The sequence below is a fragment of the Sinohyriopsis cumingii genome, chromosome 16, assembly GCF_028554795.1.
Source record: "Sinohyriopsis cumingii isolate HCF-2022 chromosome 16, ASM2855479v2, whole genome shotgun sequence".
Taxonomy (NCBI): domain Eukaryota; kingdom Metazoa; phylum Mollusca; class Bivalvia; order Unionida; family Unionidae; genus Sinohyriopsis; species Sinohyriopsis cumingii.
The window spans coordinates 48987825-49003864 of NC_142976.1; the positions used below are offsets into that span (position 1 = coordinate 48987825).

Below are 16040 nucleotides of genomic sequence, written 5' to 3' on the forward strand. Positions count from 1 at the left end.
AGAAGGGAAGAAAGTGAGGAGGAAGAGGAGGAAAAGACTGTGACGGTGAAGAAATTGAAAAAAAAGAGAGAGTTAAAAAAAGAAACAGAAGAAGTGTATGAACTTTATAAAGTGTTCTGTTGTGAATTGTGAACTGGATTGTAACTATGAAGAAACGAATACATTAATTATATAAGGTAAGTGTCTTTGAGTTTTGATTTTAAATAAGAAGCTACACTCACGCACTCATACACAGACACGTACTATAAGGGTAAAATGGGGTTTTTTTGTTGATTTTTGAGTTATTGGCAAATTGAAAGGCTATCTCTTTTCGAGAGAAGTGGGTGGCCCTGAAAAGGGCCTTTTTTGGTGTAGGGGTGAGTTTAAGCAATCAACATTAACTGCCTTAAGCCTTTGCCACGGCCGAGGCCTACTTCTGATGATGATGATTGGGTTGAAATCACTAAGGGTGGTACGATAGGCTTAGTCACAGGGTTGGCGTGTTTAGCTCGGGAAGGTCGTATTCTCTTCGGTCGTGATAAAGAAGTCTGATACATCTGTTTCAGACTTCTTAACTCCGCTAAAATGTCCAACAGTACCGTGGCCGTTTGATTTTCGCCCTCTTGTTTCTTTGCTGCTACTTCTTGTTGTTGTTGTTTTATCTTACCTCTTCTTGTTGCTGTTGCTGTTGCTGTAGGAGAAAAGCTTGTTCCGCTTCCTTTTGTCGTTGCATAAATTTCTCCAATTCTTCTTTCTGTCTCTGTCTAAAATTCTCCACTTGCGGTAATGAAGAATGAGACGAAGGTTCCGGAACAAATTCTTGCGAGGTAAGAAAATCCACAAAATCCCAATGTACCTCTTCTGAAAGTAAGTCCGGGTTCCCGTGGGCGGTCTCCACTGCTGGTGCACCCCAGTGAATCGTTTTCTGAGTTTCCGTCATGTTGAATCACTGTCTCGCATCGATTAACTGCACACAGGCGCTAGCGAATCTATATAGACCACGTGACGTCACAGACTGCTCTCTTCGGATTGGATGCGGGCTGACTGAATTTTGTCATTCGTGTTTGGATTGGTCAATGAACTCAATCCATTTCAATCCTTCCTCTCCCTATAAATAAGCGCAGTTCAGCGCAATCACTCACCTGTTCTCGGAGCCTCAAGATGTGGACCGACGTTCAATCTTCCACCCTTGTGTCAACAATGATGTTCAGGACGGACATACCCATGTATGTCCGATCCATGTGGACTGTTGTCGATAGGACAGATACTAGTCTATGGATGAGAAGAGTTTACATAGAAAGACAAGGATGCCTCAAGAGGGTACTTGTGTATGGACCTGCAGTTAGAAGGAGTTTAAGAAGAAGATGTGACAGATGCCGTCTATGTTAATATTAACATAAAACCAAAGGCCCTTTTCAGGGCCACCCACATTTCTCGAAAAGAGACTGACTTTCCATTGCCTACCCCTTTTTTAAAAATTGTTTTAAAAAAAAATCCCATGTTCAATTCCCCTTGTCCCTAAAGTAGTTTTTTTTTTTCTAACATGTTCAATTCCCTTTGTCCCTAGACAAACCCAAACTCTATTCCCATGTTCAATTCCCCTTGTCCCTAGACAGACCCAAACTCTATTCCCCATGTTCAATTGCCTTTGTCCCTAGAATCGATATTTTTTTTTCCATTGTTCGAATGCCTTTGTCCCTAGAATGGATATTTCCTTTTTTTTCCTTTCTCCAATGTTAAATTCCATTGTCGCTAATCTTACCCAGGGTTTTTTGCCCATGTTAAATTTCCATTGTCGCTAATCTTACCCAGGGTGGTTAATGTTAAATTTCCATTGTCGCTAATCTTACCCAGGGGATGTTTTTAATGCTAATTCCCATTGTCGCTAATCTCACCCCATTCACTACTGCCGTCTTGCATCGAGCACAGTATAATCTCATGATTATAAATATACTATATTTGTATAATATGAACGTGATTGACTTTTCAGCGACACGCGAGCGATTGACTTTTCAGCGACACGCGAGCAAGCACCAGGTCAAGCATCATTCAGTGTTGCCAAATTCAATTCGAGTTATTATAATTGTTCGGTCCGGTTCTGGTAAAATCCAGTTGTTGGTCAACCTGATAATGAGGTGGCTTAACTGGGGCAAACTTTATTTAGGTACACAATCCGCAGATGACTGACTATGCTATGATGTTCTTAAGGAATTCAGTGAATCGGCGGGCGAGTCTGGAAAACGGGCTTTGTAAAATTTCACAAAGATTTTATTTCCCTAGAGTACAAAATGAAAATGAGATAAAAGAACTTACGGTATTGCGAATTAAATCCCAAAATAATTCAATAATTACAGACATGAGTCCTAGTAATTTAGAATGCTGGATAAAATTCAGTAGAAGTCCCGAATAAATACAAAACTGAAGGCGGTGATGTGTCTGTTATAGCTTCTAGAGTGTTGATGTGCCAACAGTCTTTTTGTTGAATCATAGTTATATAATTTTAGGTTTTGAATTCGCTATAAATTCTAGTAAATGTCATTAACCAAGAATTTTATCAGAGTACTTTTGTTTTTCCAGAGAAAATAATAAAGAAATTAAATTCAACCCAACTAGACACAACATAAAATCCTCTCGGTTACACTATATATATAGTTGTCTACTTGACTTCAGGTCACAATTACTATTTTCTAAAAGATCCTCAAAACATTACCTAATGGAAAATAACGCTAGAATGATCCCGATGTTTACAAAACAATAACATGGATTATGTATAATTCGCTTAGAAAATTTCAAGACGTAGACCCAAATAAACATATTTACTTCTATTAATAGAGAACAATTTAGCTATGTATTAATTGTTTACAATGAATAAAATTTTAAAAGAGTCAATTTGGGTCAGGCAGAAAAGATCTCAATTTTAGACAAGGTCAAGTCCAACATACAATCTTACATTACAATAGCATGTAATAAAACAAAATAAAACAAAACTAATTAACAAACAAAGCAAATTAAATATACATAACCAATATAATTGGTACATGGACAAGGAATTGATGGTGGTTGATATAAGATAAGCACAGTGTCTGTATAAGACTCCGAGCCATGTATGCATGCTTATTCATTGACTACAGGTAGTGGACAAGGACCTTTGGTCGGATGCTTAACTAAGAGTTAAGAGTCCAAGACACAAACAAAGACACTAATTAATAAATATTAATTAATCCTTCATGTACAAGTAGCGAACAAGGAGCCATGTATGGCTTCTTGTGGAAGTCTAATAATGGCGTATTGTTTGGAGCTATAGATAACATTTGTAACAAATATATACAGTACTTAAATGCCATCGTTTCAGGATATTTGTTGGACCGGGAACTGAGGGAAAATGCTATAGAAAGGTCTAACGGTCTTGTACCATTTTGAACCATGGCAAGTATTTACCAAGGTTGTTTTCATGCCTTCGCATAGGTTCATATATAGATGTAATCGTTTGAAACAGTACATACGACAAGGTGCTACGCGTAGGCATTCAACAGCTTTTATTAATCTGAAAAAGATGTAATGTTGTATCTAAGCATTTAATACATTATTTGATGGAAACGTATACAAAACTTTGTTGCGATTATAGCAGTAGACTTTTGGATAAGGAGCAAAGGGATGCTTCTGCAAAGTGTTGCATAGACGAACATGAGATACATGTTTCTTCCTAACCTCTTATAATGTAACATTTGCTACGCATATAGATCATAGTGCGGTCATGTACATGTGGGATTTTGTTTACTCTCTCTCTCTGATTGGCTATTTATTGTAACGTCCAGGTTCGGTCGAGAAGACAATACTAGAGTATCATTGCAATTATGAGTACGCTTCTCTTCAACCTGACTAAGGAGGGGAGAATGTAGTAAACTCGAACTCTTGGTTCAGTCTGAACCTGACTAAGGAGGGGGGAAATGTAGTAAACTCGAACTCTTGATTCAGTTTGAACCTGACTAAGGAGGGTGGAATGTAGTAAACTCGAACTCATGATTCAGTTTGAACCTGACTAAGGAGGGTGGAATGTAGTAAACTCGAACTTTTGATTCATTTTGAACCTGACTAAGGAGGGAGGATTGTAGTAAACTCGAACTCTTGATTCAGTTTGAACCTGATTAAGGACGGGAGAATGTAGTAAACTCGAACTCTTCATTCAGTTTGAACCTGACTAAGGAGGGGGGAATGTAGTAAACTCGAACTCTTGATTCTTTTGAACCAAAAAAACAAGATGATTCATTTATTAAGAAACCACGTGAATAAAATTTCAGTAGCCATGAAAGTCTTCTTGTTTTCATACAAAGCCACGATGTTATCATTATCTTGAGGTACAGTTCTATATATGGCAATCTCACATGAAGTTAGAGTATGTTTAGCACCATACCGTTCATTCGTTGTACCTTTTTCTATGAACGAACGATTTAGATTCAGATGCCAAAAAGTTTACACCAGAAGAGAAAATATGATTGGGTTACAATTTGTTAAATGTAAAATAGGTAAGAACACATGCTTGGCTTTACACTTTCACTATAACATAATAATTTCAATTAAAGTGCATTAATTGGATGCCAAGTCGATCATGACATCACTCACGATTGTTTGTATGTATGTGTGTGTGTGTGTGTGTGTGTGTGATTTGGATTTTTAACGTAGCTTTAACAATGTTTCAATCATATCGCTACAATGTCTGCATTGTGGAAGTTTACAGCGATATCTAGTACTAGGGCATAATGCCGCAGACATGTAGCATCATGTCCCATCCAGTCACATTATCCGGACACTAGGCCAACCAGTCCAAACACTAACCTCTTAGTGCTGAGCGCCTAGCGAGGCAGTTCTTCATACCATTTTTTTTCAAAACGTCTTTTGTATGACTCGGCCGGGGTTAGAACCCATAACCTTCCGCATCCGAGGTGGACGCTCTAACCACAAGACCACCAGAGCGGTCTGTGCCCTCACGATGACTTAGACAACTGGCAAATCAGAAAATGATAAAAGCGGTGCATACTCTTTTTGTTTTATAGAGATTGCTAGATTAATATGGTACTGTTGAATTGAACTTAGAATGTAAAGTCTGTGTGAATAAGACTCATAATGATATGAACGTTTCATCTTTTTATTACCATGATGGAATTTGGTTTATGAAGTGTTACATCGTGTGATGACTAAATTGGATTGATAATCTCGTTCACGATAACCTCGACATTAAATTCTTTGAGAAAATTGTTGGAGCAATAATGTAAGAAAATGAATGATATATTTTGCCGCATAACTAAGTTTCTTAGCTATATATTTAGCTTCATAAAAATAATTATATACGAAAAATCACAAATGAATAACAGTATTAGTCTATTGAGAAACACTCGCTTTGACTATAAAACGGAATTCTTATAACAATTGAAGCGGCCAACAATACCTTATATACTTCTCAGGAAACCCACAAAAACCGACAGGGTCACAAAACCCACACACTTTCTTTGAATCTTCTAACAAACACGTGCTACCTCAATTAATATCCTTCTAATTGTCCACTTGAAACATATGTACATTTGTATGATGACAGAAATGGTAACAATCAATACTCAAAATAGTGAATACAACACACGAAGAAAGATATACACTTATGTCATGAATTGTGTTAAAAATTCCAACAATCATTACTTAAACATTAACTATAAAAAGATATCTACTAACTTCATTATACACAAGGTACTTACGTACAGACTTTAGTAAATAAATTGTTCATAGGAAATATGCAAACCTCATACGTTAATAGAATAAGTATTAACATGTTATATATAGTGGTTTAGGATGAAATATACTTAAAGGCACAAATGAAAATGGGAGCAGTGTTTAGTCACTGATACAGGACCGTAATTGAAATTATGTCATGCATGTATTTTTAAGTTTATCTATATCGAATGGCAGTCAGATTTTGTTGAAATTGTCAATGAATAGACCGTCATCTCCTGTCAGTCTATTATGAGTAACAGCGAAAATTAAATTTTAGAAAAATATGATCACAATTAAGTTTTAAAGAAAGTGTTGTTATAATGAATTATGAATGTAATATTGCATTATTCTAGCATATATCACTGTTTACATTATTTCAGCATGCATTATGCTAATTGTTCGTAGCTTTGACTGTATTACATTCTAATTTTACCTACTGTACTTTTACGTTCATGACGATTAATGTTTGGCTTTGATATTGGCATTACAACATTTTGAAGTGTACCTTAGTTAGCGCCTTCCTCGATTATTGTATTTAGTAACCACAACCCCCTTACTTTCATCGGCAAGATGAAAAATAAAAATCAAAGACTACTAAGATGAATTTTGTATGATACATGAATATAATCTTGACATCAGGCACGTCAAGGGAAAATATAATTTAATAGCAGACGCACTTTCCCGTGTACAACACTATATTATTTCATGTACACTGTGTAATTTATATGAGTTCTTTTAAATCTCATGTATAATTAGTCTGTGGTAAAAATAAAGCTTTATGTATAAATCTTTCTTTTCCTTTATGGGGGAAGTGTTTTGTATATTTGATTTAATTATATCTGATTTAATATGTATATTTATTTCAATATAATTGTTTGCTAGTTTTTAAAGATTTTATTTTTCATTACATGCTATTGTAATGTAAATTTATTCACTAGAGATGATACTTTTTTAAAAATAGTTTGACCTTGACTGTTAGTTTATAAACAACAGGTGTTGATCTAAATCCTGACCTTGTTTCAGAATTTGTAGCAACCTTCGTAAACAAGTTCTATTTTATTTTAAAATGATTGGCTGTTCCCAAGGTCATGATGGGACCTTGTCTTTAAGATATAAACAATTTGTTTTATATTTTTTATTTCTTAGAGTAAAACTGATTGGTTTTCGTCAGGGTCACACTGGGTAAACACGGTCATGTGGCCCTGTGTTTCGCAATTCCGGTTTTTCCATTACTGCGCATTTGTTAGTTTTAATAGTGCTGCGTAGAGAAAGATTTCTCAGTTTTTAATTTTTTACACTGATGTCTAATTATTTTGTTGTAGCCAGATTTTGAGTTATAATTTTCTTCAGATCAGTTCGATTTCAAAAGGAGTAATTCTTTTTTCTCTGGAAATATTTTGAGTTGTGCTCACAGAAAGATTTTGGAAAGACATTGCTTACAAATTTAAATTTGGATTCCCAACACCGGAGTGTCATTATTTGTAGGGAACTGTAGATAAGCACAGTACTAACTACATCATACGTCATCGTCATCCATCTTGAAAACGTAAATTCTTCTCCTTTTCTCATTTTTACAGAATTTTTCCAGGAAAATAAATTATTTGTTAAATTTTAGAAAGCTTGTTGTTTTCACTCTTTCTGTGTTGCTGTTTATTAGGGCCTAAACACGTAACAGGTGGGCAAACATGTAATGGTCAGCAATTAAGTTTAACGGATGTAGGCCAAATTATGTTTAGAGGTGAAATCCGGGGAGGTAGTACAAGCACCCCCCTCCCCTTGTCCCTAGATATGACAGCCCGTGTATTATATCAGTTTTTAATTTATGTATAGAAGTAAAATATGATTCTAAAAGAAAAATACATATGAACATAAAAATTTATTGAAAGCAAAGTTAGTAACGCATATCAAGTGATGTATTCTGCACAGGAAAGTCCTTCGACCGGCGATGACAGATCAGGATATTTATAATAATTTAATCAAATAATGTATATTGATGGAAGTTTTTATTAAACAATTATGAAATTAAAAAGTTTAATCATTCATATATATATATATATATATATATATATATATATATATATATATATATATATATATATATATATATATATAGAGAGAGAGAGAGAGAGAGAGAGAGAGAGAGAGAGAGAGAATTATAAATATACACTAGGTCGTCGTGCTAGTGTGTCTGCTACACACGGGTGAATACACAACCAATTAAGTAGCATCATTTTTTGGTGATGTGTGCTTAGTCGTGATGGAATATAGGCTGGTGTGTGCAGGCATGGCGATGGGTGCCGTTTACCCGTGGACCTGGGTTCAAATCTCCATAGAGTACGATTTAAAAATTCTCTAACCTGTATGATATTATTAATATTTTTATAGGAAAATAACGTTAAAGAACAGAAAGGGAAGTAATGTTTATTTAATTTCTGTATCTAACTGCTGAAGCAAACAGTAAAAGTTGCGACTATCGGAAAATAAAACATCATTGAACCAGTTAAGTTAAAGAAAGATATTGTTAAAGCAATGTATGTAAAAATCATCAGGAACAGAAAAAGGAGTAATGTTTGTTTATGTCGCGTCAAAAATGTCCCTTACTAATAGCCGAATCGGAATGCGGTATGCGGAATGAAGTTGACGTTGCGACAATCGGTAATAAAACGTTAGTGTACCAGTCAAGCTCGCCCCGTCATAAGTCATGAATATTCATACCTACTCCAGCTCCCTGTCGAGGCTGTGCCCTGTCCATGTAGTGCCGACCATCGAATTTATGGCAGAGAGCATTCCGATTGCCAATTCCGACCGGAAGTATTTGTTTAGGCGCCAAGTTTGTTGTGATAGAAGTGTCACATATAGTTATATTCGCTAATACAGTAAGATACGAGCAAAAACATCTGAGTCTGATTACTTTTGCAGAGAGACAGTTCAGACTTGTTAATGAAATGGGAAGTAGCTCGGAACGATGTATTATCGCGTTACTTAATGTTCTTATCGGTACATATTAAAACTATTCTTCCATTGCTGCTTTTCTATGACTTTCCCTCTTTATCAAATCTGTCAAAGTACAGGTACCTCAAAAATATAAACGTTATTGGCAATTCTACATTAAAAACAAAGAAAACCACTCTTTTGTAAAGTGCATGTAATTCTGCTTATCATCGGATATAAAACTCTTGTCAAACTTACTATAGCTGCATTGGTCTTGAATACTAAATACACTCAGTGTATCGTCTGATGTTTAATGATTATTGCGAATATCGTCGTGATGCCATAGGGCATGATCAGTTGGGGAGATTCCCTAGTCTGGTTGGCAAAAAGACCACTCCATATTTGATTGAATACATACATACATACATATATACATATATATATATATATATATATATATATATATATATATATATATATATATATATATATATATAACACTCTTTAACAGTGAAATTTATTGCAGTAATCATTGATCATGAAAAGTCTTTATACATGCAACACTGATACACTCACAGTTTTTCATGAAGGAACCACGATAAGTTGTATCATTTTGTTGTTGATAATGAGTAAAACAACATTAAACAATTTTGTCTCCAGCAGTTAATGCACATAATCTTTTATAAACAAAGAAGATGTAAAGTTAAGTGATAAAACCTGGCAACAATTTGCATCACCTTCTCTTTATTCTGCATAATGGATTTATGATGATGATGATGACAAAAAATGGTTAATTGTCCATAGCTATGACATGCTATCTTGCAGATAAAAGTTTCATGGCAGTCAAATTTGTTTGTGAAAATTACTGTGTATCAAATAGGTATCTCTCATATAAACATGTATATATATATATATATATATATATATATATATATATATATATATATATATATATATATGCTGTATCTATGATATATTATGAGATTTATAAATTTTTCATTCAAAGGAAATGAGGCCTGTCGAGTTGAGTGTTTATCAGTGATACAGCATACATACTATACATATATTTTATTTATATCACATGCTAATGCACATATTCGCTTTTTGAATGGAAAGCAGAAAGCATTGCAATGAAATTGTGTATCATGTTAAGTTCATTTAGAAAATGGGGATAATTTATAACTTTTATCATTGTTTTCATACTCTTTAATGATTAATGAGTGGAAATGTATCATTAATATAATTCTAGAATTAACAGCACGCTTATATGTGTGTATTATTGCACATGGGCAGATCACAGTTTGATATATCAATAGTATACCAATGGTATATCAAATTGCTTTATACCAAAACTTTAAAAGCCATGTTATTTTTAGTATGTGTTTGTATGTAAGTATATAATTGACAACATGTTGCCTAAGATCCTACTTATCCTACTTAGATAGGAAACCAATAATACTTACGTTTTTTTAAAGTCAGTAATGTTAATAACATATTCATTTTTATATATAGTTTTCAATTAAAATATATATATAAATTTTTAAAAATTTCTAATGTTGTTATCATGAATTTTAACTTAACTGACAGTAGTGTAGTCTGCTGTGGTTAAAAGAGGCATAATGAGTTGACAGGTCGAAAGTCAACAATTTGGCATTCCTAAGATGGCAATTACTGACCAAGTACAAGGACCTTATGCCCTGCTTCAAAGTCAGGACATTCTACGTAAGTTCTGTCCGCAATGGAAATAATTTATTGATGACAGGGTAGCTGAGTCCTCTGTAAAAGGGTTCAGCATTACCAAGCGCCCGCTTATTTTGAAAGCAGCTCGTGTCAGTAAATCATTACAACTTTCAGCAAAGCATACAGTCACACTTGCACTGAGTTTTTAACTGGAAACACAGGCCTGACAATGATTAAGTGATTATGGCTATCTAGGTACACTTGATGAGCAGCATTTATGAACCAAAATATCGGGAAAGTGTTTCAGACTACTGGAATATATCTTTTGGAAATATCTGCCATACTAGATATCCTTGGCATTCTGCTCAAGTAAATTACTCGGCTATAATCAACCTAGTAATTGGACTTATGCTGAGTAACCAAGTAAAGTACATTTATTTGAAGTCTACTTCACTGCTGATTCATACCTGTTGAAAGAGTTGCTAATTGAACGTGAATTTTTGAATTAACAAATGGACACCTAAAATTACAGGACGTAGTATATTTTTTAGAAAAATTAGCTTGTATATTGGCTACCTAAAAATAAAATTACCTATCACTTATGTATTAGTCAGCATTCATGGAATTACAAATATTAAGACTATACATGTAATTAGTGATGTTTTTGTAATATAATGCAACTGTAGATTGAAACTTCAGTCAATGAGTAACGCAAAATGTATATACATGTAATTATATTCATTTTTTGCTCCATTTAAAGTATCATACCTTTCGAAACTACATTTATTCTTTCTATTTGCAGGACTCACTTGACACAGATGTACTGATTCTATGAAGAATGGGCATGGTCACGAGGAATATAATCATGAATTAAGTGTAAATATCAAATTCTGCCATAGAATGCTTAATACATCTTTCTTTTAAGAGAATGCTTTCCCAAATTATCATTGTCTATTATTACATATTCTGCTTTGCAACAGTCTCACACTCTTAATGGTATTCTTTAATATTATTATAGTAATGAAATTAAATGCCTTGAAATTCATATTATTGTTATTATTTGCTGAAAAACTCTATCGTTAAAGATAAATATCATATAATGGTGGCAAATACTTTTACCGTTTGTCATACTTCTCTAATCAAGTACAACCAAATGTTGTTATTTCATGAATTGTGCTGTAAATAGTAAAACTGTAAATGATTCATATAAAAATCACTTAAAATTTATTTGCTTTTCTGTCACTATTTTAACACAATTCAAGCTAGTATTATGGTAACAATATGAGTATTTAGGTGTTCAGATTTTGAGCATATTTTGCCATTTCCAGTAACCCTATTGTTACATGGGCAGATCCTTTAACTTATTTCAAATTACAAGTATTCTTGATGCATAAGTGTTGCTTATTCATTAATGTGTAAATAATAGTTCTTTGGTCAATAACGAGTCACATCCGGTAGCATAGAATTACAATCTTTAGCGATGTATGTCTTGCTGGGTTTATATCAAAAGTGATTAGAAATGGCAGAGGCTATTCACACAGCTGCCATGCACCTTGGAAAGGTGATTTGCACAGCTGCTATGTACTTCATATGGAACGATGGATGTGTGTATATTCATACAGTTGCTATATATCTTATCTGCAGAGTACATGTGTACTCGTTTTTGCAGTGGATTGTCATTAATTCTATATTTGCAAGTCATTGTTCTTTAAACTTGGGTAATTCTATACTCCTATATACCTCTGATGCAAATATACTTCTGCCAAATTTAAACCTTATCCAGTGCATTTATTATTATTATTATCGCTTTTATTATTCACAGAATTTCTCTGTAAGTTTTTGAAGTATTGTATCATTTGAAGTATTTTTTCATATATTAAAATAGTTTTGAGAAAAATAAATGGGGTTACGAATGAAAATTGTATAAACCAGTCATGTGATACAGTGGTTGAATCCTTTCAAAGTGAGGAACTGAATCCAACTGAATTATATTGTTTGTATCGATCATAATAAACTACGGTTTGTAAAACAAACAATAAGCAGCATTTTCAGTCAAATGCCCTCAGTGCACTTTGGTTCATCACCACATCTTCTGCTAACTTTGTTGCTAAGATGACATCACTATCACCCGAGCTCATTTCATTTCTTACGGTAAAATCCTCTACGTAAACAATGATGGATCTGTCAGAAAATACCCCAATTTATATCACAATCTAACTTTGCTTTCATTTATATCACGAATGAAAATGTGATTATTTACCACTGGTCATTCATTACATTCGTAATCACTGTACTATCGTCTCTTTTGTTGTATAATTGACAGGATCCAGCAACAGATAGAGTTATATGAGTCACCTGAGGAACTTATGCTGTATGATTTTTGTCTCATTTCAGGCTATAACTTGCTTTCAACATTAAGCTTGCATCTGTTCACCTGTGCTCTAAATGGTTGATTTTGACAGTATATTCCTTTCTTCTATTGCTATAAATTATCTTCTCTCATGGTATTGACTATTTCCATTTTAAATAAAATCACTGCACCATCTGTTGATCTTTTATGGCAGTAGTTTTGTTATAATCTAATAATAAATCTTTGAATAATGATTCCTTTCCAGAAATTAACAAGAAAATAATGAATTAATGGAAAGTTTCAGAAGATCTATCTACCCCTGTCTCATCTCCCGCCCATGCAATAGATTCTGTGTGATTTAAACCCACAACCAGCTTGGCCAGGGATGTTTCATCCCAAATGCTAATTTTGTTTCAGATAATTTAGCTGGAATGCTTCTTCGTATGTTGTATTAGGGATATACTGTATTACTTAATAATTATGTTATACTGTTACTTTTGTAACATTTGAATATTAATAATAATATTAATATAATAATATGTATGTGGAATAACTCTCAGTGGTTATAGTGTGAGTGGATCAAATTTGTTTTAGGGTTTTGCATTATAATCAGATGCAAGGGAAGTAACTCTTTTTCTGTCAGAACTTGGTTTTCATATAATCAGATATTATGTGTAAATGCTGTTCATGTGTTTGAAATTATTGTGATCACCGACAGATGAAATATGTGACACAAATTTTCAACATTTTATTTTTAACTTTTTATAGTTTTAGGTCCATACTTTTTTTAAAACTCGACCATCCCAGTTTGTAACTAGATTTTTGCTGCTTTAAAATTTGTTTCTTGAAACTTTCTTTTTTGACTCCCATCCTAGGTTTAGCAATTAAGTCCTACACCTTTGTGTGTCAGTGGCTGCCAATCAGTAGTCCGCGCGTTTAAAGCTGGTAAAAATTGTTTGTAATATTTTTTTTTGTAGTTTTCTTCAGACTTTCTTTTAAACTCACAATTACCCTATTTTATATATAACACCAACATCTGTGTGTCCCACTTGCAAGTTTGAAACCCACGGTAGATCCCACATTTTTGTATATAAAAAAATTATTTTGAAGGTCAGACTTTTTTTAAAACTTGCTTATCCCACTATTTTTGTATTATGTTTTTATCATCCATACTCATTAACATTACACTGAAGCACTGAAGTTGGTATATAAGTGGACTAAACCCTTCATTCCAAGTAAATTGACACAGCCAACATGTGAGTGCATGTGCTTTTAGAAAGAGGATTTTTCTTTCATTTACCCACTCATTTTACAGCCTTGTTGCAAATATAATGTTTTATTATTAGTCTACATTCTTGAAATGTTAGGCATTGACTAAATAGTATTTGTTTCACTGCATTTTTCATGTTTTCACAAAAATGATTGAAGTCAGAAAATAACTTTGACCTTACAGCATATCTTGAATTCCAAAACATAGTATTGTCCCATACATTTGACTTGCATTTTAAATCTAAATCTTAAATAACATAATATTTAGACTTTGCTTTCTATTAATTGTATAGTTCGTGGAAAATATTTGCCCAGTGGTTAACGAAAACAGACAGTCTAATTAAGTAGTACTTCCTAGACACAGCAATGACCACCATCGTTTCCCCATTACAGATTACCTTAAGGTTTTATTCTCTTCTTAAAGCACAAATTGTTGTTTACCTATTCTTTGTTTAAGTTTTGAAACACAAGTTTGTATGTTTTTATCATCAAAGGATAACTTGCAGAAATTAGGCAGTGATAGTTGCTAACTTACTTGGGAAACAGTTATTAGTGAATCTGCTATCAAAACACATGCCTGTGTGTGTGCAAGAGTTTGTCTGTGCAGTTGATATCAACACCATCTGTTTGATGGCTTGATGCCTACATTTTGCCATAAGCTGCAACACAACACTGGAGCTAACCTGGCTAAGGTGAGGAGCATCTAAAAAACTACAGACACTTAAGGTACATTAAAAATCACAGGACAAAGATGTGTTTGCTTTAAACACAGGAGAAGGCAAAGTTTGCATTGTTTAGGCGACACTTCGCTTGGTAATGTGACCACTAACTGCAGTTTGCAGTATCACCCTTGGATTGCGAGTGTATTAACTCATTTAAGTTGGGATATGATTCGAGTCATATGTTATAAACATTCTGTGTACCACTTTGTCCATTTAACCATGCAATACATCCCAGATGCAGTGACATTGTGAGTTTTAAATAACCCACATAACTGATAATATTCTATTTAAAAATTGACTTTTAAGGTGCAGAGTTCAAAATGGCTCTTAGTATTGAAGAGGCTAGTTATGTTATGGATGTGCTTGTGAAAGTAGTTGACAATATAGTTAATTTCATCTGAAAATTTACATTTTAGGTAGTGGGAATCATTACTTTTTCTTCACCAAAATGGACAGAGTTGAGGATTATTGATTTCAAGCATGAGTTTTAATGCGAGATCAACATGGCAGAGAGTAATAGAGCATTGAGTGATGGCATCGATGTTATGCCAACCTTGATGAAAATATAAACAGTTCTTTGTGGAAAATTGATGTTTTCGGCCAGTTGCAGATTGTGATCTTCACTTTGACGAAATGAACAAAGATGACGAAAACTGGTTTGTAGAAAACTTGATATTAAAGCTGAATTTTACTGTGTAGAGAAAACAAATGGCAGATAGGACAGAACAGCTGAAGCAGCAAGTGATGGCAGTGACGTGGATGCCGATTTTGATGAAAATAGAGACAGTTCTCTGGAGAAAATTAATATTTTATCCAGAGGGATTGTGAACTTTACTAGATTGAAATGATTGGATGATAACTACCAGTAGCTAATTTGTAAATTTTGACAATGATGAAGGCTTTAAATTGATACTTTTCATGCTAACTGGATATTGAGAACTTCTTACAGAGTTCACCCGTATACCAATGTTGGATGTGTGCATAATATTAGTGGTCGAGTGAAGAAGAGCATTGTGATGTCGATGCTGCATTTGTCTTGAAATCACACCTAATTACCAAGCTCACAAATCTCCCAAGGGGTTTAAATGACAGACTAATGCAAATGAAACTCCCATTGTCTGGAAACAGGCCTGCAACTGCCATCAGCACCTCTGCATCTACTGTGACCAACCTAGATGAGATCAAGGACAACTTTTATGATGACCCGGAGCCTTTTGCTGCCGAATTAGCCAGGGCAGATAAACTTAACCCCTGTGACCTCAACGCTTAATCACCAGACATGTCAAGATATCATTGGCAGCGATAACTTTGGGAAATGCAAAAGCAGTAGACTACTTCTACTGATGAAA

The 16040-nt window shown here is 34.0% G+C and overlaps 1 protein-coding gene across 1 annotated transcript in view; it reads left to right on the forward strand.

The window, feature by feature from the left end:
• The first annotated feature begins 8556 nt into the window (after positions 1-8556).
• The window catches only part of LOC149780379 (uncharacterized), a 29109-nt gene continuing 21625 nt past the window's right edge, over positions 8557-16040 (forward strand). Inside the window, exons 1-2 of the mRNA XM_089937286.1 lie at positions 8557-8736; positions 11153-11226. The gene's annotated coding sequence lies outside the window, so the exon portion shown is untranslated. The remainder of the gene's footprint in view (positions 8737-11152; positions 11227-16040) is intronic.